This window comes from Engystomops pustulosus, chromosome 3 (assembly GCF_040894005.1).
Source record: "Engystomops pustulosus chromosome 3, aEngPut4.maternal, whole genome shotgun sequence".
Classification (NCBI taxonomy): Eukaryota; Metazoa; Chordata; class Amphibia; order Anura; family Leptodactylidae; genus Engystomops; species Engystomops pustulosus.
The window spans coordinates 119,910,483-119,936,963 of record NC_092413.1 but is presented as its reverse complement, the minus strand read 5'-3'; positions in this window follow the sequence as shown (position 1 = coordinate 119,936,963).

Below are 26,481 nucleotides of genomic sequence, written 5' to 3'. Positions count from 1 at the left end.
ATAATATTTGTATTTAGACTGTTACACGTATGCGCACTCACCTTAGGCCAGTGGTGGCTAACCTATGGCACTGGTGCCAGAGGTGGCACTCGAAGCCCTTTCTGTGGGCACTCAGGCCATCACCAGAGATGACTCCAGGTATCTTCCTGCAGTCCCAGACAGCCCAGGACTTGCTGTGCACAGAGCTATAATAAAGTGACAGCTGTACCTGGGACTATTTTCTGCTTTATTGGTGTCCTCAGGTGCTGGTATCAATGAAAACTGTGACAGAGAAGGGAGTATAAATCACAAATTACATTTCTGTGTTGGCACTTTGCGATAAATAAGCGGGTCTATGTTGTAGTTTGGGCACTCGGTCTCTAAAAGGTTCGCCATCACTGCCTTAGGCACTTTCTATGGTAAGAATTATCCTTTTTTTGACGCATGCACAATGCTTTTGGTGCATGCATCTTGGTCACATGACTTCTGATCACGTGACTCACGGGCACAATGTGGACGCATGCGCACAACACCAGAGAGGACGCCGAGCGTTTGCATCCCATCACAGCGCTCCACACCTGCCACCACTCATTATACCCACACAGGTATTTATACTTTGTTACTCATTACACCAGCTACCCCTGAGGAAGCCACAGTTAGTGGCGATACGCGTGGGGCCTTTCCCAGCCCCTTTCCCTGTCTGCCAGGCTTGATTGGTAACTACAATGATTTACTCATTTATCATGCTTCTTACATGGGCTACTCTGCCATGATGTTGCAGCGCATTTCTTTGTCACCTTTTGCCATTTTTTGGATTGGTGCAGCTAGACAGGCATATGTTTTGGGGCTGGGTAGGGAGGTGGTGTTTTGGTGGGCATTATCATGTGCCCTGCCCTCCCTGGGTTCTTGTATGGAGGATTTTGTTCCTTTTTAAATGTTTTTATTGGCTCTTGGTTTGGTGTGATAACCGATTTGTTTGTTTATTAAGAAAGATTATATATTTTGGCATAGCACATGTTTTGTCTCTATCTGTACTTAATTAGCTTTTTCATGTGCCCAGATTTACCATTTTTGTATGTGTTATTCCTCTTTCATGGTTTAAAAAATGGATTAATTTCATTATAGATGTATTTTTCTTCCCACCAATTCATAAATATATTTGCAAGCGACAGTGAAGATTTAGCCCCCATGCTAGCTCCACGAATCTGTAGAAAAAATGAGCAATTAAAGAGAAAAAATTATGTTGTAACAGGAACCCCACGGACATCACCAAAAACTCCTTAACACATTCTGCATAAAGACTATATTTGTCCAAAAAATCAGTAAATGCAATAATAGCTAAATCTTGTGGAATGGACAAATATAATGCTGTAACGTCAGCTGTCACCCATATAAATTGATATTCCCATTGAACATGATCCATAGTTTGTAGAACATGTTTACTGTCTCTCAGGTAACCTGGGATATTTTTAATGAGAGGTTGTAATAAATTGTCAACCCATTGTCCCAGTCTCTCACCCAAGGAGCCAATCCCCACGACAATTGGCCGCTTAGGGGAAGGGGGTTAGGAATTTTTATGGACCTTGGGGAGAGAGTGTAAAATGGGTGTGACAGGGTTATGTACTATCAACTTATCTCTAGTTTTTAAATCAACAGCCCACAATACCACTTCATCATCCAGCAGTCTAGAAAAACTATTACTGAAAGATGGTGTGGGATTAAAATCCTAATTTTATGTAGGTAGCTGTTAGATTAGCTGTTAGTACCTTTTAGATTTCTTTATACATGTTCCACTGATGCCTCTAAATCTGGGATTAGAACTAGAATTATTTTCAAAAATACTTTTATTGAAGTCATCTGTTGATTGGGAGGGGTGGATAGAGTACAGTGAAGCTACCCTGCCTTCTCACTGACACTACTGTCCATGTTATGTAACTTGACTCTGCTATATCATTAAGGACTCCCTCAGGAAGGAGGCGGTTGAGTGACACTGGCTATGTGAAGAGAAATTAACCTTGCCCCTCACCCCTTCCTCAGGAATTCTCTTCAGCCAATTTAACAACCTGAAGAAGACATTCAACAAATGCATAGTTATGGTCAATAAAAGTAATTTTGTGACTACTTCTACATGGATCCTTGTCACAGAACTTCCGTTTATGGCATCCCTGACATTATTGAGTGGCTAAAAATGAATTTGAGATTGCAGTAGCAAAATCAGAACCAAAAAAAGGATCGAAATCTAAAAAGCTCTTTCACAACCCTGCTTAAACGCAAACTCTTTTTAATCTATCTAAGGCATTATTCAACTGATTCTAATGTGTTTGAAAATTCTCCAGTCCCTACCATGCTTTCAGATGAGTGGTCCTGGGCTGGAGCATATAGAATCAATGAAGAACTAATGAAGTATTGCATGAGGGTTGGTGAAAACTCATTTAAGGGGGAAATAGGAAGAATGATGTATACAAATCATAGCATCATAGTTTCATAGTGCAAAAGGTTGGAAAATAATCATATCCATCAAGTCCAACCTTTAAGAATTAAACAAATGGGTTTTCCCTATAACATGCACTCCAGAAAGGTATCCAGATCTCTCTTAAACATATACAAAGAGTCTGCCATAACAACCTACTGCTGCAGAGAGTTCCATAGTCTCACTGCTCTTACAGTAAAGAACCTTTGCCTATAGGCATAGAGGATGCCCCCATGTCCTTGCCACAGGTCTAGGTATAAAATATCTTTGAAGAGATCCTTGTATTGTCCGTTCAGGTATTTGTACATTGTAATAAGTTCTTCCCTCAGCTGTCTTTTTTCTAAACTGAATAATCGCAAGTTTAGTAATTTATCATTTAAGAGGACGCCAAGAGGCGTCCGTGACTCTAGCCATGAATAAGAGTGTCTGATGACACTGGAAACGCGTAGGCTAAGACAGGCTACCAACAACTTTATATAGCCAGCTGATGTTATGTGATACAGGCGGTATCGTGAATTTTAAGATTTATTGGAATCATTTTTGAATAAAGATGAATTTTTAAACTACAAACCTGGATACAAGTGCTGGATTCACTTCCTACCTTTCAATTGTAAAGAACTTATCTGCCTGTAGTTTGTAGCTCTCCTCACGCTGTGGTGTGATGTTTGCCGGCAGGAAGTCAGTGTGTGCAAGCTTGCCCTGGAATTATAGGGCTCCTCTGCAGGGAGCAGAGAAGAACTCAGATACACAGCATCAGGCCAGATTGCTACCAACCTTAAAGTCAGAAGATCCAGGGTCGGAAACCTGGGGCAACTGAAATTGTGTATGCCAGGACTGATAGAGACAGGTTGGAATTATATCTGTGAAATGCTGTATTTTTTAAAATAACAGTAAATTAGAGAATGTGTTATTTTGTTATCCTCAGTATATTTAAGAAACTTGTCTTCATGGGAATACCCTTTAATATAGCTACAACCAGATGATATACAATTGAATTAATCTGATGTAAAACCTTAATTCAACAAATAATAATAAAGGACATGGTGCAAGAATAATGTGACTGTGCTTTGTGGAAATGTGCCAAATGGTTGTCAAATATATATGTGCAACAAAAAATCCCAATATACCGTATATATTCGAGTATATGCTGACCCGAGTATAAGCCAAGGTACCCGATTTTACCACCAAAAACTGGGAAAACCTATTGACTCGAGTATAAGCCGAGGGTGAGAAATGCATTGGTCCCAGCCTCTCAGTATATAGCCTGCCAGCCCCTGTAGTATATAGCTTGCCAGCCCCCTCTACTGTATACTCTTCCAGCCCTCTGTAGTATATAGCCTGCCAGCCCTTGTAGTATACAGCCACCAGCCCTTGTAGTATATAGTCACGTGCCCCTTGTAGAACATAGCCTGCCAGCCCCTGTAGTATATAGCCTGCCAGCATACTGTAATGTATAGCCTGCCAGCCCCCTTTAGTATATAGCCCGCCAGCCCCTTAAAATATATAGCCAGCCTACCACCCTCTAGTATATATTGCCTGCCAGCACCCCGTAGGGTATAGCTTTACAGGAATAAACTACTCACCATTCCAACGGCCTGGGCAGCTCCTCTTCTATCATCAAAGCGCGGCAGGTCCGCGACAGATGCATAGGTAGCGCCTCTTCTTCCTTCACATGCGCACCACACCAGGTCCGTGACAGCTCTGTGTGCACGGCCAGGCCGGCGCACAACTGTGATGTCAGTAGCGTCTGACATCACAGCTGTATGCTGGCTCGGCCGTGCGCACATAGCTGGCGTGGACCTGCAGTCAGCATGGAGAAGGAAAAGTAGCTGCCCACGGAGCTGTCGTGGACCTGCCGCACTCATGAAGATAGAAGAGGGGTTGTCTGAGCGGTCGGAATGGTGAGTACTCAGTTTTTTTGGGTTTTTTTTGTATACATTTATATATATTAATTGTGCTGAAAAACTTTGCTTTTACTCAAGTATATATGGTACTTTTATGTCAAAGGATCAAATACATGATCCATATTAACACACATTCATCAAAATATCTGTGCCAGTTTTCTGTCTGACTTTGCACTGAAAAGATATGCAAACTGCTTGCACATGTACTTAGAAAGTGTCTGCGCCAGTTTTTTGTCCCAGCTGCACTGTGTCCAACAAGACAGAAAAAATGTGCATCAAAAGGTTTTCAGCTACATTTATTACTAATGTGTACCACATTTCTGTCTGTGCCACAATTCTGCAGCATAAACAAAGTGCAACGAAAAATAAAATGCTGCACACTTCCGGAGCAATGTAGGAGGCAATGTAGAAGTTTTTTTTTTCTATTCATCTGGCGCACTCTGCACACTCCACAGGAAAACTGCACATAGTACAGATGGCACTCGTTTTTCTAAATGTGAAAAAGGTGTAAGATCCGTAGCCACTGATAAAAAAATTAAAAAAATTAAAAATACATGTGTTTTGGTCGGACTTGATGCCTCAACCAAATCCCTAAAAAAAACAATTATAAACAAATAATGAAAATCCAATCAATAAAAGTAATACTACAAAAAATTGCCACATCAGGTCGTAGAGGAACAATTTTTCTTCAACTTTATCCCTTACTTGTCAAGAAATGCAGCGAACCCCAAGTTTTTATTTAGCCCTCTTAGTTGTACCGTTTTAAGAGTCCAGATCCACCTCGATTCTTTATCAACATGAAATGTTGTCCGAATTAGGTCAATTCCTTTAACTTTCAAACCATTTGTCTCACAATTATAAAATTATTTAAAATGGTGTGGGATATGTTTCAACTTCTCAATATCTTCACTTTTCTCCTTTTTAAGCAGCAATCAGCATGTTCCATTGGGCACATTTTCAATTTCTGGATAGTCATACCCACATAAATCTTTGGGCAAGTACAGGAGGCTTAATAGATTACACCTACTGTAGAGATGTCAATTAACCACGTGACATCACATTGTCAATTTTTCTTCTGAATCAAAAAATGTTGCACGTTTCTATATTTAGATCAGTATGCTAAGCCCAAAGATAGGCACTCTGGACACATTTATTTGAGTATCTCCTCTCCTGAAAACAGTGTCTTAAGATTGTTTCTCAAAAGTTGAGCAAATCCATCACATTTGCAAAAACTGTCTGGACTGTGTCAATAGATCTTGGATTGGTTGTGGAAGCAAGTAAAAATTAATTTACAGACCAATCTTTCTAAAATACATCAGTATTCATTTGTATCCTTTATAACTACAATATCCACAGTCAGATGTGCTGACATGGGCGTCTGATATTGGCAATATTGGCAAAAATGAACCAAGGTCCCGGAGTGCCCTGCCAGATGATGAAGATGTCATCAATGTACTGGGATCAAAAGAGGAGACAGGTCAAACAGGAATAGATCCATCTATGCAAGTAGTCCCCATTGCTGTGCCCTGGATCTTTGGGTAGAAAGATCCATTGAAAGTAAAATATATATATATATATATATATATATATATATATATATATATATATATATATGAGGAAGGAAGCAGCATTCCAGTGGGTAGATTAAATCAGGGTGATCTTTGTTTCAGATGCGATGTTTCGGTGTGTCCACCTTTTTCAAGCATACAGCATAATGACCAGCATTTCTATATATGGACCAACCTGCTTTCTGATTGGTCAGACAATTGTTTGTGCAATGAATCAATACAAATATAATTTTCCTTATACAGTAATGTGATACATCATAGATCAATATATACAAGTAAAGTGCAAGTGCTACAGTGAAAAAATTAAAGTGCAGTGTATTTTAAAAACAGTAGTAGTTCGCTACTAGTATAGGACCGCCCTATCGTCATTGATCAAATTCATGCAAATTAGGCTGTAGCTGCTAAGGAAAACATACCAAGCCCGGGAAAACAGCGCCTCATATGTCACATCCGGTGGAAACCGGAAGCCAGGTGCGCAAGGCACCTCTTTGGAGCCGGACGGCCATATTGGTTCAGGGAACCAGACGAAGAATAGAAGTACTGTATACAGGTAAGTATAAGAGAAATATTTTGGGGACCGGAAACCCACTGTGTGAACAGTGTGTAGTTGTGGGACAAGTGGGACATTGAGGAACCGCTAGGTGGCAGCTCCTTATGTACCCGCTTATCATCCCAATGAAGTAAAGGTCCCGGCACTTCGAGGTAAGTAAAAAAAAAGGGTTTTTAATTGAATAGATTTTTCAAATATAAACAAAGAATACCGCAAACGCGTTTTTCGGCTCTTCCCGAGCCTTCATCAGCTGTTTTGCTAGCGTTCTATTAGACTATATAAAGAAAATAAATGTCCAATGAATGAATGACACGTCATTCACTGCGTCATCTGTCATGTGGTTTCCGGGTCTTGTGATCAATCATCTGTCACGTGATTCTATCATGTGATTCGTCTTCCGTGATGCGTTCATCGAGCCCATCTCCGTTAGAATATCAATGAAGTATACAAAGTGATCTTCACTGATAAGTACATAACAAAAATATGCTCTTCTATATATTGAAGATGACATGGGTATTAGTCGATGACTTGTAAAGAAATATGTAAGGAAGAAAAAATAACGGACATTCAAAAACTTCAAGGGGTTAAATGTTATGCAATTATGTTTTGGTTAGTATGATTTGATATTTAGGACATAGTTATATGTAGAGACAATTTAATCGATATATTTCATACCATATCTTCTCCCCCAATCAGTGGAGCTCAAACATTCTGTGTCTGTAATAAAATAATATGAAATCAGTTTAGAAATGACAAATTTCATAATCCCTGTTAAGGCCATATGGTTCGAGGGTTTTCAACTCGTGTATCCAGAATGCCTCTTTCTGTAAAAGCATTTTGGTGACATTTCCACCTCTTCTTGGGGGGTTGATTTTATCAATAACCTGATATTTTAATTGTGGTAGGGAATGATTACATTTCTTAAAATGTGCCGGTACTGGTAACAGCAGATTTTCCCTCCTAATGGTGGACTTGTGTTGTCCTATGCGGTCACCTACACGCTGGCGTGTCTCTCCAACGTATAGGAGACCGCAAGGACACTTAATGGTGTAAATTACATCCTTAGAATGGCAAGTAAAATAACCTTTGATCTTATATGCACGTCCTGAATGGGGATGAAAAAAAGTGTCACTTTTGTTAACATTGCTACATTGTTGGCAGCTTAGACAAGGGAAAGTTCCGTTTTTCTTCGAGGTGAGTAAAGTTTGTGTGAAGGACCTTTTGCCACTTCCAAAGTCGGCTCTCACTAATCTATTCTGTAGTGTAGGAAGTTTTTTGTTGCATATTAAAGGGGGTTCTTGAAATTCCGGTATATTTTGATATGTGTCTCTCAATATGTGCCAATGTTTTCTAATGGTGTCATCAATCTTGTTTATTAGTGGGTGGAACTGTCTCACAAACGGGAGACGTAGTGTGGTTATAGGCCTTCTATTGTATGATGGTTGTCTCGATTCATCAAGTATCCTAGCTGGGTAACCCCTTTGTAAAAACCTATTTTTCATTTCTTCAAGTCTAATTTGTTTAAGGGTGGGGTCTGAGACTATACGGTCAACCCGTTGGAACTGGGATTTAGGGATCGATCTCTTGACCGCTTATCATCCCATCGGTTCCCAATATAAGATGAAGACATGAGACAAAGTCTGTACAGGTAGGAGTCGCAGTAAGAACCGGACACACACTGTGTGAACAGTGTGTAGACACGGGGACTAATGAAGCACTACAGAACCGCGAATTAGCAGTTCCGTATGTGTCTCCTTATCGTCCCATCGGTTCTCACTATCCGCGAGCGTAAGTAGAAAGAAGAAGAACAATTGGAGAAGGAGGTCACTATGATTCCGAGAGGAAGTTTTCGATGCAGCTGACACCAATTTGAATTGCCGAGAAATTTTGCAGACGTGTGGGGTCTCCGGGTCCAACCATAGGAGGATCTAGAGTAGAACAAACAAAAATGCAATATTAGTATGGTAGGGTCTGGAGGGGGATAACCCCTACATAAATTCACTTGTTACTTTCGGAGGAACCAAGTAAAGACATACCAGGGTGTACTGTGGGACATCAACCCATATAGTTAAGCATGTTAGATAATATTGGTTAGGTTAAATTCAATATTTAGCCCCTGGGGTTATAATGACTGTAGGCGGTATATCCACTCTAGTTCTTTTTTCCTTAATGTGGATTCCCTATTTCCCCCTCTCCTGAGGGGGGGGGGGGGATGCGGTCAATTATTTGACATTTCAAGTCACATTCTTTATGGCCCTTTTCAGTGAAGTGCCTACTCACTGGTAGATCAAGCCTCTTTTTTCGAATGGTGTATCTGTGTTGTATCAGTCTGGTTTTAAGATCAAGAGTGGTTTCTCCCACGTAAATAAGGTTACATGGGCATGACAGCTTATAAATCAAGTCGCTGTTGCAGTCCAGATAGTGCTTGATTTTGTATGTGACATTATTGTGAGTAAAAGTGTTTCCTTTGGTAATGTGTGAATAATTAACACATGAGTGGCAGGGGAAACTACCCACTCTGGATGCGTCAGTTAAGGTTTTTTGTGTAGTTTTCCTCAAAGGGCCAACATCTGACTTTACCAGGCGGTATCACATTACTGTATAAGGAAAATTATATTTGTATTGATTCATTGCACAAACAATTGTCTGACCAATCAGGAAGCAGGTTGGTCCATATATAGAAATGCTGGTCACTATGCTGTATGCTTGAAAAAGGTGGATACACCGAAACGTCACATCTGAAATAAAGATCACCCTGATTTAATCTACCCACTGGAGTGCTGCTGCCTTCCTCGTATATACCACTTGGTCCTTGCCACGGACATCCAGACTTTTGCACCCAGGCCATTCGGTTGTGCTGCCTTGGACTTCTCTTGTTTTATATATATATATATATATACGAATTACTGTAAATTCCAATAAGACAAGTATAAAGGAAGTTTCCAACTCACCATGGTACGACATATGCAAAAAATATACAACGGCTCTTAAGCCATCTTCATGGCAGATCAATGTGTACAATGACTCAACATCACATGTGAATAAAATATAATCACTGTTCAGTAATATTCCCTCCAATTTCTATAACAAATCAGAAAAATCACACAAATAAGATGGTGGATCTAAAACCATAGATACCATAAAGATACAGTTAGTCTGGCACACTGAATCACTGGAGAACACTTCGGTGGGCCCTCTTTCCTAAAGCTTTGTTTCCTTATTTGTGTAATGTGTGCTTTAATGCACTCACTAACTTTACATTTAATGAGTGTCTCTGCAAATGAGTTATATGTGTAGCATATTGATTATGTATAATGTGTAATAGATTTGTAATTATATACATACCCCTAAGTCTGGCTATTTGCACTACAGGATAGGCTGTGTATTTATGTATATTTTCAGGGTCGGACATGGCGTCATGGCGGGGGCCTCTGTTCCCATTTGCCTGCCATAGTACTTAATGCAGCCCGAAATCGTCCACTTGGTTACAATCCCTGTGGGGAAAAAGGGGTGATTTGACCTTTTTTTGTCATTTTTTAAAACTTTTTTTTAACATTTTTTTTATACTGTATTTTTAGACCACCTAGGGTTTCATTGCACTGCACAGTTGTCCAGCACTTACATGCCTGTTTCTTTGTACAATGTCAGGGCTCGGGGTCAGTGAACCCCCTGGACCACCGCGGACGATGACACTTGCCGACACGGGGACTGGCATCTCAGTGACCCCGGTCTTCACCAGATACCGCCACAAAGCAGGATGGTCTTGCATGGTCTTGATCCTGCGTGGTTTTGCGTGGTGCCACCAGGTCGTTCCACAGGTGTGACTAGTCCGCTGTGGCAGCCAAGATTGAGTTATAGGAGCAGAAGGCAATCTCGTGGTCAGGAGCAGGCAGAAGTTCATGACAGGTGGCAGAGGAGCATAGTCAGGGTCAAATCCGAGGTCACAACGGGAGATCAAAGATGGAGTACAAGGAACACTGGGAACACTCATGGGAAGCTTTCGCTAAGGCTGGTAGCTCAAAGGTCCGGCAAGCATCCGGCCTTTATGGAAAACCCGGAAGTGCAAGTGCCAATCAGCACTTTCATTCTTCAAGAGCCGGGGCATGAGCACCCTAGGAAGCTGGCTGGCACGTGCTAACTGTACGAGGAGGGAGCAGAATCGTGGAGAGGTAAGTGAAGGCTGGGGGTTGTGCCGCCACGGAGAGGCACAGGAGTGCCTGCGATCCGAGACGTGGATCGCAGGGACACGCGTGACATGCCTTAAATGGAACTGTTTTCAATGCATAAAGAAAAGGTACACTTACAAAGAAAAAGCGTTTTAAAAACCATTAGTCAAAGGTTGACGTGACCCTGAATGCATCTTAGCATCTCCAGCTTTTAATTTATTCTGCTCCAGCCTGAGGAGCTCGGAGCTGGCCGGTGACGTCAGAGATCCAGGGCTTGGAGAAAGTGGGACGGGAGCTCTCTCCTTTCTCCTCAAGCAGGAGATACATTACATTGCGGGCACAGGAGCAACAATTCAAACCATCATGGTGACATGCATGTGCCACTGGAATTTACATAAGTGCCAGCTCAGTACTCACCTAGTATGTTTCATCCCTCTTCATACACCTTTACATACAACTTATCCTTAAAGTGTTAATATTTATTATAAAAAGGGTATAGAAATAGAGACCTTCTATATGTACAAGTGTAATTATGAATTGAAGGTTATTTTTTATAGAGCTGTATAACTAAGAAAAGCACTGCTGTGCATGGAGGAAGTGAAATGAGAGCAAAAAATTATGTTGTTTTCCAAACAACATTTAATGCCCTATTCGTACAACATGGCGATTTTATGTCAATATATGGATTTATATATCAAGCTGCATAGTTTAGTGTTAGGTATAAAATCCTAAACATAATTTTTGCCATGCCACTAAGGGGATTCTAGAATATGAGCAATATTTGTTCTGTGATGAACAGTCACATACATAGATCCATCTCCACCATATTCAGAATAAAAAAAAAAACAAATTAGGTTTTATATAAGGTAGATCTTCATTATATGTAAAAAATATATATATATATATATTTTATTTTGTATTTGCAGAGCAAATTTTTGATTAAATGTTTCTTATCCACTAAAAAACTGTTAAAAACAATAGTATTTTCTCCAACGTTATCTAAACTCATCTCTAGGATTAATCTTTCCTTAACCCCTTAAGGACGCAGCCATTTTACAGCTTAAGGCTCAGTCCCATTTTTTAGATTCTGACCTGCGTCTCTTTATATGGTTATAACTTTTGAACACTTTTACTTATCAAAGTGATTCTGAGATTGTTTTTTCCCCACATGTTGTACTTCATTTTAGTGGTAAATTTTGGCTGATAAGTTTTGCGTTTATTTACAAAAAAAAGAAAAAAAAGATGAATTTTTAGAAAAATTTGCCATTTTCGAAATTCAAAATCACCGCGTTTTCAGACAGATCGATTTACCACCTAAATAACTTGCAGAATAACATTTCCCATTTGTCTACTTTACATTTTCATAATTTTTGAAATGTTTGGATAATTTATTTTGACGTCACGCGGCCTACAAATCGAATAGCGATTTTCCGTATTTTCAGAATTGACTATTTTGGGGATAAATACTGTTTGAAATCAAATTTTACATATTTTGCAACAAAAACTTCCTACATAACCAACCCATTTTCAAATCTGCACCCCTCAACCTATCAGAAACAGCATTTACAAAGATTGTTAACCCCTTGAGATCTTCATAGTAATTGAATCAAAATGGCGGTGAAATTTAGAATGGTCAAATTTTGTCGGTTATACGTTCATTTAGCCCTAAAATTTACACATTTCCAAAAGATAAAAAGAGAAAACTCACCATAAAATTTGTTCTACAATTTCTCCTGAGTGCAGCGACCCCCCAAACGTGGCCGTTACTTGTGTTATGGGGGCACAGCGAGGCGCAGAAGGGAAGGAGCACCCTGCAGCTGCCAGGATTTTAGTTTTCTCGTTGCCCCCTTTTGAAGGCTATAAAATTTTCGCTTTTCCGTTATTTGGGCCATGTGATGGCATTTTTTTGCGGGACAAGATGCTTTTTCCAGTGTTACCATTTTGGGGTTGGTATCACCTATTGTTGAAAAATTTGGAACTTTTTTTGAGGTCATGAGTAGAAAAGCATCAATTCTGTACTGGAATTTTTTTTTTTTTTTTTTTCGTGTTCACCGTATAGCCTATAGCCTTATTCTATGGGTCGATACGATTACGGGGATACCAGACATGAATATTTTTTCTTATGTTTTATTTTCCAAATAAAACCCTAATGTATGGAAAAATCTATCATTTTTGCATCGCCGTCTTCCAAGTGGCATAACATTGTTACGTTTTTGGCTACAGAGGTGGTTGATGCATTGTTTTTTGCGGGACATGTTGTTCTTTGCAAATGTATCATTCTGGAGTACATATGTTTTGTTGATCACTTTTTATTGCATTTTTAGTTGGATATAATAGGTAAAAATCATAATTTTTGGCGGGTTTTTAACATTTTTTTTTTACAGCGTTCATCATATGGGTTCAATAGTTATTTAGTTTTATTCTATGGATTGTTACGGATGCGGTGATACTATATATGTGGGGTTTGTGTTATGATTTAGACTTTTTTGAGCATTATATGTCTCTTTATATGTTTTGGGGCTTATGCGCATTTTTAGTGATTTATAAAGTAATTTTTTATTCAAAAACATTTTTTTTTAAATTTTTTTACATGATCCACCATGGGATATGGACAAGCAATCATCTGATTGCTTGTTCTTGATAATACTCTGCAATACTAATGTATTTCAGGGTATTAGCAGTGCCAGCCTATGCAGATGCATAGGCTGACACTTTACCTTTAAGATGACGTCACAGACGCCATCTTAAAGGTAATCCCTCCAGGCTTCTCTGGGGTCCCGATTGGACCCCAGAGGTGCCAAAACAGCGACCACCCCCCCCCCCCGAAAACGGTGCGGGGGGGGGGCGATCGTGGGGTTAAGACCCCCATAAGGCATGTTAAATGCCGCGGTCACGTTGACCGCGGTATTTAACGGGTTAAACACCCGCGATCGGAGCCCACTCCGACCGCGGGTGTTAGCCAGGGATGTCAACGGTAGATTACCGTTGAAATCCCGCGGCTAACGATGCCGGTTCGGCTGCTATGCAGCGTTGAACCGGCATCGTCTCTGCGCAGTAGCTGTACTGCGCTGAGCGCTATTCGCGGGACTCAGCGCAGTACAGCTACGGCGCAGAGCGCTAAGGGGTTAAATAAGGAATATTTTTTTGGAAATTGGGCCTTGGTTAGAGTTAAAATCTTCCAAGGTACATTTGGCTAAGATATTTTAATACAATCTGAAATGTGGTTGACGGTTGGCCTGATTTACAAATATACTTTCTGTATAAATTCCTCATGGTTTTCTGGATCTCTGCTTGCTGTCACTCTGTAATACGCATCTATGTTTACTTTCAATGGACAGAAATCTGACATGGGGAACAGCTTGTTAGTATCACAGAGAGAGAGAGAGTAATCAGGGCTGTGTGTTATAAAGAGCCATGCACCTGTGTGACCATGGTCAGATTTCTGTCCATTGGAAGTAAACATAGAATCTATAGAATGACTGCAAGCAGAGGTCTAGAAAACCATAAGGAATTGATACAGAAAGTATATGGGGAAATTATAAAACTTTTAATGGTAAAAACATCAACATTAATTTGCTGAAATGGGAACACCTCTTGGGTCTTGATGTTACTCTTTTTGCAGGTATTCATATGCCTCATAGGACTTTTCTTATTACCAGATAGGGTTTCATGGATAGACCCTTTGTTTGTACATTCCAACTGTATGTGGACTCTTTAAATCTGGCTTTGGACTTTTGCACTTACCTGGGGAGGGAGGGGTTTGTTTATCATGGTCTGTTTTTTTATATGTTCTCTATGTGTGTTACAAACAACAACAAAAAACATAACTCCCTTAAGTTTTCAATAAAAATTTACTTCAACATTAGAAAAAATATTTTTATTTAACCCCTACGCGCACCAGGATGTTATAGTACGTCCCTGCAGGTAGATACTTCCCGCACCGGGACATTCTGTGACGTCCCGCTTCTGGCACCAGCTCACGAAAGGAGGTGGTACCAGAAGCAGCGGCTTTCAGCTGTCTATTACAGCTGACACCGCGCTGAAACACCTGCGATCGGAGCAGGCTCCGATAGCGAGTGTTAACCCCATACATGTTTGACCACAGAGTGAAAGGGTCTTCCCCCTATGGATTGGATCCCGCGTTCCGCTAACCGAGGGATCTGATCCTCTTCTGGGCAGCCCCGAGGTCTGCCAAGTTCCCCGGGGCTGCCTGATGTTCTGAGCAGTCAGACCAAAGTGGTCTGACTGTAAACTGTCTGCGTATACGTCTGCATGCTCAGACAGTTTACACTGCTCTACAATGAATAATTATTGTAGAGCAGTGTATTGGACTTGAACCAGCTATCAGAGCATTGCTGCTTCAAGTTCAAGGTTGTATAAGTAATAAAAGTTAAAAACACTAAAGTTTAAACATAAGAATAAATAAAAAATAAATACATAAAATATAAGCCCCTAAAATGTCACTTTCCCATAAAAACACTTAATAAAGTATAAAACCCACATATTTGGTATTGCTGCATCTGTAACAATCTGTATAATAAAACAGAATCATTATTGGACCAGAACGGAAAACACCAGAAAAAAAAATGTTCTGAAAAAAGATTATTTTTAATTAATACTTTTTAAAAAATGCTCTAAAAAGTGATTTAAAAAATGTTACACACTGTAAAACAAGACCACTAAAAAGAACACCTTTTCTCGCAAAAAATAAGCCCTTAACCAGATTCATCAGCTGAAAAATAAAGTTCTGCATATGAAATGATGGTGATGTTAAAATGAAGAGATTTCCCCAAATTAGTTTTTATTCAGTAAAATTGAATAAAATACATAAAACCCCCACATATTTGGTATTGCTATGTCCATGACAATCTGCATAATAAAACAGAATCATTATTAGACCCGCTAAGTGAACCCCGTAAAAAACAACCTCAAAAAACTCTCCAATAAAAAGATAATTTTTTATTAAAAAATGCTCTAAAAGTGATAAAAAAGAATGTTACACAATCTAAAATAAGACCACTAACAAGAACAATGCTTCTTGCAAAAAATAAGCCCTTAACCAGATTTGTCAGCTGAAAAATAAAAAAAGTTATGCATGTGAAAAGACAGTGATGCTAAGATTTACATTTTCGCCAAATTACTTTTTATTAAGTAAAATTTAGAAAAAAACAAAAAGTCTATATAAATGAGGTATTTTATCAATCATGGCAACCCATAGAATATAAATAATATACTATTTTTATGGTATGGTAAACTGCCAAAAAAAAAAAAAAAAATCTTCCAAAAAATTAATGATTTTCATTTCCTCCACCAACAAAGAGTTAATAAAATCTCACCAATAGATGTCCCAAAATTGTGTAACAGAAAAGTTCATCTCATGTGGCAAAAAAAAAAAATAAGCCCCTTCAGGTCCACATTAAAAAAAAGAAAAAAATATATAGCCTGTACAATGTGACAATGCAAATCTGCTCTGGATGGTGCTTCCTTCCCTTCTATGCCCGTCCGTGCGCCCATACAGCAGGTTACCACCACATATGGGGTATTAGTACACTCAGGAGAAATTGGGTAAACTTTGTGGAGACTTTTTTCATTTAATCCATTTCAAATGTTTCCATACAAAATGAATGTATTGTCAAAAAATATTACAATTTGTACATCGCTCCTCCGTTTTTGATTTTCCCAAAAATATGAAGAATGGAACCCAAATTCTGAGCCTTACACCATTGTATTAAAATATGTGGAATCTTAAAAACCATGGCAATATAAAGCAGACATTTGGGAAATGTAAGTTTTGAATTTATTTGGGTGCTATGACTATCTGCATCAAAAGTAGAGAATTTTGCCAAATTTTTTTTTTCATAACTAAAAACAAAAGATTTCATCCAAATTTTTAAACTAATTTGAAGTACAATGTGTCACGAGAAAACAATTTCAAAATCCCCTTGATATCTTCCAAAGCTATAACCACTTATAGTGACACAGGGTAGATTTGAAAAATGGGAATACTTCCTAAAGGAGTTAAATGTTATTTACCCTTAACATGTACTTTTGTTCATTTTCAAACAAAATGATAGATTATTTTTTTTACTTTATTTAGCTATGAAATAAAAAACAAATCTCAATGTCGAAGGAAACTGTAAAACATTTCTCTGAACTTTAAAAGGTGACTTTCAATGGAAAGAAAAAAATTACAGAATAGCTATAACAAGGTTGCTGTTTGCCTACTGAGCCAAGTAGGGTGTGGAAGTATTTAGGAAGTACTATTGATTTTCAGCATCATTTGATCCATGCAATGGATTTCACATGACCTTCCACAGTGATAATAACACTTGTAATCTGAGAACAAGCAGTGTGTGTTAGGTAAAGATGAAACTTTCGAAAACGAAATAAATCTTTTAAGTAGGTCAACTGGTAAATTGTAGCAAGATTAACAGATGGTCAATAGACCAAGAAGATCAGAAATTTAAACAAAGGCCAGTAAACCATCTGCCATTGTAACTGATAACATGTTTTCTTATTGGTTCTTACTGTCTTTTTCAAATCTTTAGTTTTTAAAAAAATGTTCAGTTTAAGTGAATATAATTCTGCCGGCAACATAGAGTCTAATTGCTATAAGATTATAGGCAGGGAGCAAACCATTCTCCTCTTTTTTTCTAAATGTGACCGTTTTTCATTACATTGAACTTTATGATATCAAGCCAATGAACTGTGTGCTACAAACCAAAAACTGGAATGTATAAAGGCATATGTTATTATATTGTGCTAGTTTTCTTAACATAGTTTACAATAGTGTACAATAATAATGTGGCATTGCAAATATAGTATAGAATAACCTTCTAAATGTAAATCTTTGGGAAAGGTAATTTTGCAACCTTTATCTTTTTCTTTGTCTGACCTTTTTTTCTGTCTGCATCAAAGGTGTTTTTAGGAATAAAAAAAATATGGCTGGGGGGGGAATGTAAAACAATAAATCTCTTATACTCACCTATCTCCCATTTAACTGCAGCACCACCCATCCCTGCTAGTCTCACTTTGTATACAGAGGCCAGCAATGTCATCCTAACTACTGGCACATACCTGCTCACCGCTTTTGTTGAGACTCCACTGCCGGCCCTTGTCTTACCCCTTTAATGAACGGTATGCTTACAGATTGAGTTGTAAGTATTGAGCACTTATCAACAATTATAACATTCTGATCATATTGAGGATAAAATCATATTGACAGATAAAACTGGAGGCAGATAAAAGCAGTGTCAATAAATGATGGACACAACTCAGCTTCTCCATCTACTCTCTGCACATTGACCTATAAACACTACACAAGAGTTCAATGAGACTGTAGTCCTTGGCAACACAAGATACAAGGGTGATATGATGATGATTACTTTTATTATTTCATTATGCTGTGAATAATTGTATTGAAACACACATTGAAAAAACTAAAAGGAAAATTGCCTCCTCCTTCAATTTCCTAGCTCTACTTCTCCTCACTCTCTCTTGATTCTGAAATGCTAGATGGACCAGAGCTCATTGAAGAATCCCATACAATAGTTTCTTTATGCAGAGGTAGAGTCTCCAGTAAACTGCTCTTTGACAACTGCAGATTACATAAAGTGCCTTCAGAGAACAAAGCTTCTAAAAAATGCGGAACACAAGTCACATAATATCCAAAAATAGTGGTATTCCTAATGTACGTGCACTGGACTACTGTTTCATCCAAGATTTGCTAAACCTATAAACTGATTGTCTAAATACACAGCGTTGCAGAACTGTCGCTTCCAATTCATACTAATGTATAACCTATGGACAAAAGTGCTGGAGTTTCTGGAAAAAAAAAAAGAATATCATTTTGTTATCTAACCTCAGACATCTCCTTAAATAAAAATAAAGATTACAATATATATCATCCAGTTCACCATACTAAAGGTACTGGAAACAGTTTTTTTTCTCAGTTCAGAAATTCATGTATAAAATTTGACAGATCATAACATTTTCATCCTGTCATTTTATGCTCTTTGTGGAAGTTTTGCTTCCTGATCCTCCATCCCCCTTTATGTCTTGACATTGTTATTTTTGATTGTAGTATGAAGCTTGCAGTTCTGCCTGCTCTCAGTACTGGGTGAGATCTTAATCAATCCGACATTTGCTTTTTATCTGAAAAGCTCCCAAATACTGAATTCTCCCAGAGGGTTGATTTTCATCTCTGACTCTCCCAGGAACCAATTCGGTACTGTTTCTCTACTGCGTCTGAAAACACCAACATTTCAAAAATAAATACATTTTAGACCTGGGCATCAATGAGTTAGTACTAGTCTTTAAAAGTTAGACTTCTCCTAGTTATATTTATTTTGAATATATTAAGCCATGATATACTGTATCATTAGGTTATACAGGAAAGCAGTACTTTGGCTGATTAAATGATATTTAAAAATCTGTCTTGAAACAGTTTTCAAATGCAATCCACGAAGCACATACTTCACGGCTGCTTTCTGAATAAAATATGAGGATTTGTTGCCACACAACCATCTCAGTTATAAATAAAAATCTGATGAAAAAAATTTCAAATAGGCTACCTAATATCTGCAAAAGCAATAAACATAATAGCAGCTGCTGACAGCCCCAGCTTTAATGTGGTAGAGCTGTGTGCAAATATGAGGCATGGGAAATGTCAGCTCCTCATTTGCAAATTAAGATGTAGAAGAAAAATCTGTGACAGTACATGCAACAGTTCATATTTGAAGTTTGGCAGTGCAAACTGACAGCATCGGAGATACTGCACTAGCCTAATCCTTGCTTTCTGCCTTCCAGCTAGTGGGAATAAGGAGGTGGAATTTAATAAATATATTATGAAGAAAAAGCTGTAAAAGGAAGGCAAAGATCATTTGAAGAAACTTGCGTTTAAAAAAGAATTGTTACAAATAGAGAAAACCGTTAACATTGGCATCAAATACATTTTTAATTAGAATTGAGAGTGCTTAGCAGATTTTATTCAATATTTTCTTTTTTAACCGCCCAATAGTTAAACTTGCGTAGTCCATGTGTTTTCCTGTGCACATGGGAATCCAAACGCTTGTTTTTCATACTGATTCATTTCAGAATCAATTAGATTTGGTTGCAGTCCTGTCTCTTTTTGCTTGGGGGATTATCTGGCCATTCGCTTCCTGACACTACCTATGAATGAGCATTCAACACACTTCAGACTATGTCTTTTTCTAAAGGGACTCCTGGGGGATTGAAATCCGTAAAGCGGCAGATGGCAAATCAGCCAAAATTGTCTTCAAGTTCAAGTAAAAGAAAGATTGTGTGAAAAAATAAAATGCAATTGTAATTAATGGTATTTCATTCTGGTTATATTTCATGAATACAAGAGCCTAATATATACTGTCACATATTTACCATTTCTTCTGTAAAGATTTAGATTATCCATTATATTAAAGTTTTTATACATGTTCTAGAAGCTAATACAGTTCTAAAAACAAATGATACTTTGGCGGAATGGTTTTTAAGTGGTCCAACACGGCTCAAAAACTGGTTTGCTTTCTGACATGGATTTTGATAGGCATGCCCTACATTAAGAATGGCATTAGCCCAGATTCTGTCCATTATGCCGGGCATGTTACTTATTTTTTCCAAATACAGAAAAGTGTTGCTTTTTCGTCAGGGAATCTGAAGTTTGATTCATTTCAGAAGTTAAACTGGATTACTGGGGGGATTTCTCAAGAGCTGGCGGTCTGGGGTAAGGGGAAAAAGTTCGCTGCACTAGCATGGACCATAATAATCCCCCCCCCTCGCATTGTACTCACTCTGCCCATGAAGGCTAAGATACCAGGTGATTAGAATTCTTAGGTGTGAAGTCTGTTAAGTTAATAAGACTGTTGGAATTAGAAAGTATTTCCTGTAATGGAAAACTCTATACTGAGCTTTTTAATATTTGCCCAGAGTAAAACACAAAAGTTACTTGTACCTCCATACACTGACTTAGATACCAGTATGTAAACCGTTGCTTCGTTATGCATTGGTACTCATGCATAATCTAGATAATCAGACACAAAAGTATAGAAACAAATTGAATTCAGGTAGTCGGCAGAGTGGTAGGACATGGGTTTTATGTATGCAGGCGGTCCACTACTTAAGAACACTCAACTTACAGATGACCCCTAGTTACAAACAGACCACTGGATATTAGTTATTTACTGCACTTTAGTCTCAGGCTTACAATAAACAGCTGTAACAGTTATCACAGGTGTCTACAATTAAGCTTTATTGTTAATACTGGTTAAGGAGGAGACGGGGCTCACATGCACGGCCGATAGACCGGAGACCAGAGTCAGGAGTGAGGCTGGGTAATTGAGAGCCACGGGGCGCCGGGACACAGAGAGGGGCATCGGTGACCCCCAACTCAAGACATGGGTCGCGGGAGCACCCATGACCACCATGACACTTGGGTGACGTAGCCTGAGTGCCCCAGCCTAATAAGCATAATGTCTATACACAGTTAACTGCTGTGACTTTACCAGCATTTTTAAATGAATTTAAATGAAGATGTTTGGACAGTCTAGACAAACCCACTTAGTACTATATTTTAGGTTTTTTAGGTCTATCAATTAGTTCTGGGATTGTCGTCTCCTGGGGTAGACAGGCACAATTCACCAGCACTCCAGTAAATTCACTGTCCACACTGTGCGATTTGGGTACAACTGACCTCAGGCAGTTTTATTCAGCAGTAAAACAAAATAAAAAAAACTGCAAAAATAAAGCCTAAGCCTCTCCGGCACTAACTATACATTGAGGTTCCCTACCTCACCAGGTGCTGGCCTACTGCCAGGCACCCCAAAAACTCTGTATCATTTCACTGCCACAGCTCCACAGGCCTTTGACGTAGACTGTCTCTTCCCCAGGGTGGAGCCAATCTGGGAAGTCGGCACCAGGTAGTTATGCAGGACTTCCAGCTGGATGCAAATTAATCCTCATTACTGGCAAAACACCCAGCTTTTCCACATCCATCCAGCAACATGTTCATTCCATACCCGAAATCTGCTTTAGCGGCAGCTACCCTGCCACAATATATATATATATACAGTGCCTTGAGAAAGCATTCAGCCCCCTTGAACTTTTCTACCTTTAGCCACATTAGTATAAGATTGTAAATTTGGTGAAGAATCAGCAACAATTGCGAAGTCGAACGAAATTTAATGGATATTTTAAACTTTTGTAAAAAAATTATCAACTGAAAAGTGGGGTGTGCAATATTATTCAGCCCCTTTACTTTCAGTGCAGCAAACTCACTCCAGAAGTTCAGTGAGGATCTCGAAATGTTGTCCTAAATTACTGATGATGATAAATATAATCCACCTGTGTGTAATCAAGTCTCCATATAAAAACACCTGCTCTGTGATAGTATATCTGTCGGATTTGGATACAAAAAGATTTAATAAACATTAAACATACCAAGGAGCACTATGCAACTAATCATATTGAAAATGGCAAGAGTATCAGACTACTGCAAATTTACCAAGCTCCGTTCATCCCCCCAAATTTTCATCTCAAATATGGAGAAGACTGATGAGAGATGCAGCCAAGAGGACCATGATCACCCTGGATGAACTGCAGAGATCTACAGTTGAGGTGGGAGAGTCTATCTATAGGACAACAATCAGTCATACACTGCATAAATCTGGCCTTTATAGAAAAGTGGCAAGAAGAAAACCATTTCTCAAAAATATCCATAAAAAGTCTCCTTTGAAGTCTGTCATAAGCCACCTGGCACACCAAACATGTGGAAGAAGGTGCTGTAGCCAGATGAAACAAAAATCAAACTTTTTGGCCACAATGCCAAACGATATGTTTGGCATAAAAGCAACACAGCATCACCTGAACAGACCATCCTGACTGTCACACATGGTGGTCGCGGCATCATGATTTGGACCTGCTTTTCTTCAGCAGGAACAGGGTAGATAGCTAAAATTGATGGGAAGATGGATGGGGCCAAATACAGACTGGGAGAGAGACTGGGACGGGGATTTATCTTTCAACAAGATAATGATCCCAACCATAAAGCAAAAAAGTGGAATAAATGTAAATCATGGATAAATGTATCCAGGTGTTAGAATGGTCAAGTCAAAGTCCAGACCTGAATCCAATCGAGAATCTGTGGAAAGAGCTGAAAATTGCTGTTAGAAAACGCTCTCCATCCAACCTCACAGAGCTCGAGCTGTTTTCCAAGGAAGAATGTGCAATAATTTCAGTCTCTCAATGTGGAAAACTGTTAGAGACATACCCCAAGCGACTTGCAGCTGCAATGGCAGCAAAAGGTGATGCTACAAAGTATTAACTTAAGAGGCCATATCATTTTGCACACCCTACTTTTCAGTTTATAATTTTTTTTAAAAAAGGTAAAAATATCAAATAAATTTCATTCCACTTTACAATTTTATATTTTTATGTTTGGAGCCTGAAATGTGGCAAAAGAAGAAAATTTCAAGGGAGGGGGGGGGGGATTACTTAGCAAGGCACTGTACACACACACACACATATATATATATATATATATATATATATATATATTTTACTTTTTAATATATATTCTAGTATTTGAACTTTAAATGTGTATTAAAATGTCTTCTAAGCATAAAACATACAGTTATTTTCATAATACTACACTATTTTCACCTCACGCTTTATTATTTGTATTTGAGTTAAAAAGAAATCTTTGTGGGAAACTGTCACTGGTTTATGCGGTGAACGTGCAGCCACACAAGACCCTACACAATATCCTGAACCATAAGAAAACACTGTAATCCACTTATGATACATAAAGTTCATGACCTCCAATGTCTCAAGAATCCCAGGGAAAACAAAACAGTTACAATATTCAAGACTTGTGGGCATGTAGATAAAAACCCATTGATAGACATGTAGATTAGCCTTTATCCACTCACAGGCTTATACCTGCTGTTTTAAAGACAGCCTCAAAGGCATTAACATGAAAGTATATTAAAATACAGCTGTTCTATCCTTACCTGGCATATGCTGCTGCAATCTGAAACTCACAAAGATAAAAATACTACACTATTATTCCTGTCAAAACAGTAAGTAAAGTACCAAACAACACTGGTCTGTGCAAACCTGCCAGCAAACCATCATAAATAAATAAAAATAGACTATAAAAAGTGAATAGATTAAAATCAACAGTAAAAAATATGAATAAATGTACCTTTGTTGTAAGCTGCGTGTTCAATGTATTCCCCATTGATCTCTTGAAGTTTAATTATATTTTTATATTGGATGAGATTTGTGTACCACGAGTAAGACTGCAATATTCATGGGGGCCCCGAGTGCCTCTACTCACATACACACCAAAACATGTTATCCTATGATTAATCCTGCAGGAAGCCAAGAGAATAGTAGAATGGCTGGACCATTAAGCAAGCACCTTCCCTCCTGTGTCACCCCTTCCTTATCATAGATAATAGGCTCTTGCGAGCAGGACCCTGATGTTACATGTATATATGTCCATTAATCATCAGGCAATGTAGGCTGAAGACAAACTCAGATCTGTGACAAGCTCAACTTCATGTGACGTTTCAGGGGCGGAACCCCTTCCTCATACATGTCCAGTATTCCCACCACCATGAATAAATGCAATTTACCCGGAACTGCATCTTTACTATAATAAAAAATAGATATATGATTACAGTTCATAGTTATGGCATTAAGATTATATTTTTAATTACATAACTCATATGTATATTACTACTCTACCCTATCTAAGTAGCAATACATAAAAATTTTAATATGCTAATAAAAAATTCTGAAATTGATTATTCGAAAAAAAATAACAGGTAGGAGAAGTAGGACAAATTGCAAGAGCGTATAAAAATATGAGCAAAGTAAAAAAGAAGAAAGTAGATCAGAGTACAGTTCTCATCCACTTATGACAAATATGCAGATTTGATTGAAAAAAGTGATAAAAAACACTGGGGATTACTGAGATATGAGCCTAAATGTGGATTTCTATTCAAGGAAAAGGGAAATCATTAGGGAATAAATTGATAAACGCTAAACATTCAAAACAAAAATAATTTGAACAAACCTTTCTAAAAAGTAGAAGACTTGTCTTGTCAAAACTGTATCTCCAAATTACAGGTAAAAAACATTTCTCAACCCGCTAGAGGTACATTAATTCCTATAAGGGAATGGTTTACTTATGAAATGAAGAATGTGTCATACATGTTAAAATGCCCATGCTGAAAGATCTACATAGGGCAGACATCAAGACAAGTAAGAATTTCGAATAAATGAACATAAATGGGTTATCAGGAATTATGAGAAAAATGTACAGGCAGAGAAAAGTGAAGAAAAACAAAGGAATTTGGGGAAACAAGTGTGGCACAGCCTTTCTATGACATGAAACATCGGATATCAGAATTAAGATGGATGGTGGTAGAAGAAATATATGACATTAGTGAGGAATATCTCTGAGATTACTCCAGTGAGAGGGAAGGGTTAAAAAATAACTTTAATTATAAAGTATTTCTGTGAGCGCCAACACTGCTCTGTGAGTGTGCAGGGCAGATTAATGAATCGTGGTGCACAATGGGGCACATATACTAAGGGTCCGTGGAACGCATTTCCATCAGGTTTCCCAAATTTTTTGGTTTTGCACTGCATTTAACTGGGGTTTTTGGCGCACGTGATTGGATTTTAGAGCATCAGCGCCGGCTTTCACACAACACAAATCGGGGGTCGGTCCGACGGATTCGGACAACGCGCAGGATTTATCATCTCAAATTGTGTTTCAAGACTCTAACTTACACCACTCTCACATACACCAGGAAGAAGAAGGTGAACTCTGGCGGATATTAGAGGGGAAGCAACACATGCAAGATCTCGAGCGCACAATCTTGGTGAATCGCGACGGACTTCATCTTCGTCGGACCGTCCGGATTGGGGAATGGGCCCCAATGCGTCACTTTTTGTACTGCTCTGACAGACTGCACCTTTTTTTTGGTGATACTTTAACACGGGGGTGGGACACAATTCTGTCGAACACTGTTTGATAAATGTGCCGCACAGTCCTACTGTGTACCACAGCATCCCTTGCAGTGCAGAATCTTGTGTCGCGTCAGGTATAGTGCAGCTTTCACACATTTATAAAGAAATCTAATGCATTTATACAGGTAAAAAAGCAGTTTTACACTAAAAAGAATGTGTAAAGTCAGCCAAAAAAGTGGCACAGGGGCTTTAATAAATGTGGGCCATTGGATGTTGTTGAACAGTCATGGCCATATGTTTTCAGAATGATACAATTGTTAATTTTTACAAAGTCTACTGCATCAGGTTTTATAATGGCAATTTGCATATACAGAATGTTATAAAGAGTGATCAGCTTAACAGCAATTAATTGCAAAGTCAATATTTGCTTAGAAAATAAACTTTTTCCCCCAAAACACATTTCAACTTCATTGCAGGCCTGCTTAAAAGGAGCAGCTAACATCGTTTCAGTGATTGCTCCATTAACACAGGTGTGGGTGTTGATGAGGACAGGGCTGGAGATCATTGGCATCATTGTTTCTCTTCTGTTAACCATGGATATCTCTAAAGAAACATGTGCAGTCATTATTGCAAAGCACAAAACTTGCCTAACAGGGAAGAGTATCGCAGCTAGAAAGATTGCACCTCAGTCAAAAATTGCATCATCAAGAAATTAAAGGATAGAGGTTACATTGTTGCCAAAAAGGTTCCAGGGCGCCCAAGAAGGACCAGCAAGTTCCAGGACCGTCTCTTAAAAGTGTTTCAGATTCGGGATCGGGCTACCAGCAGTGCAGAGCTTGCTCAGGAATGG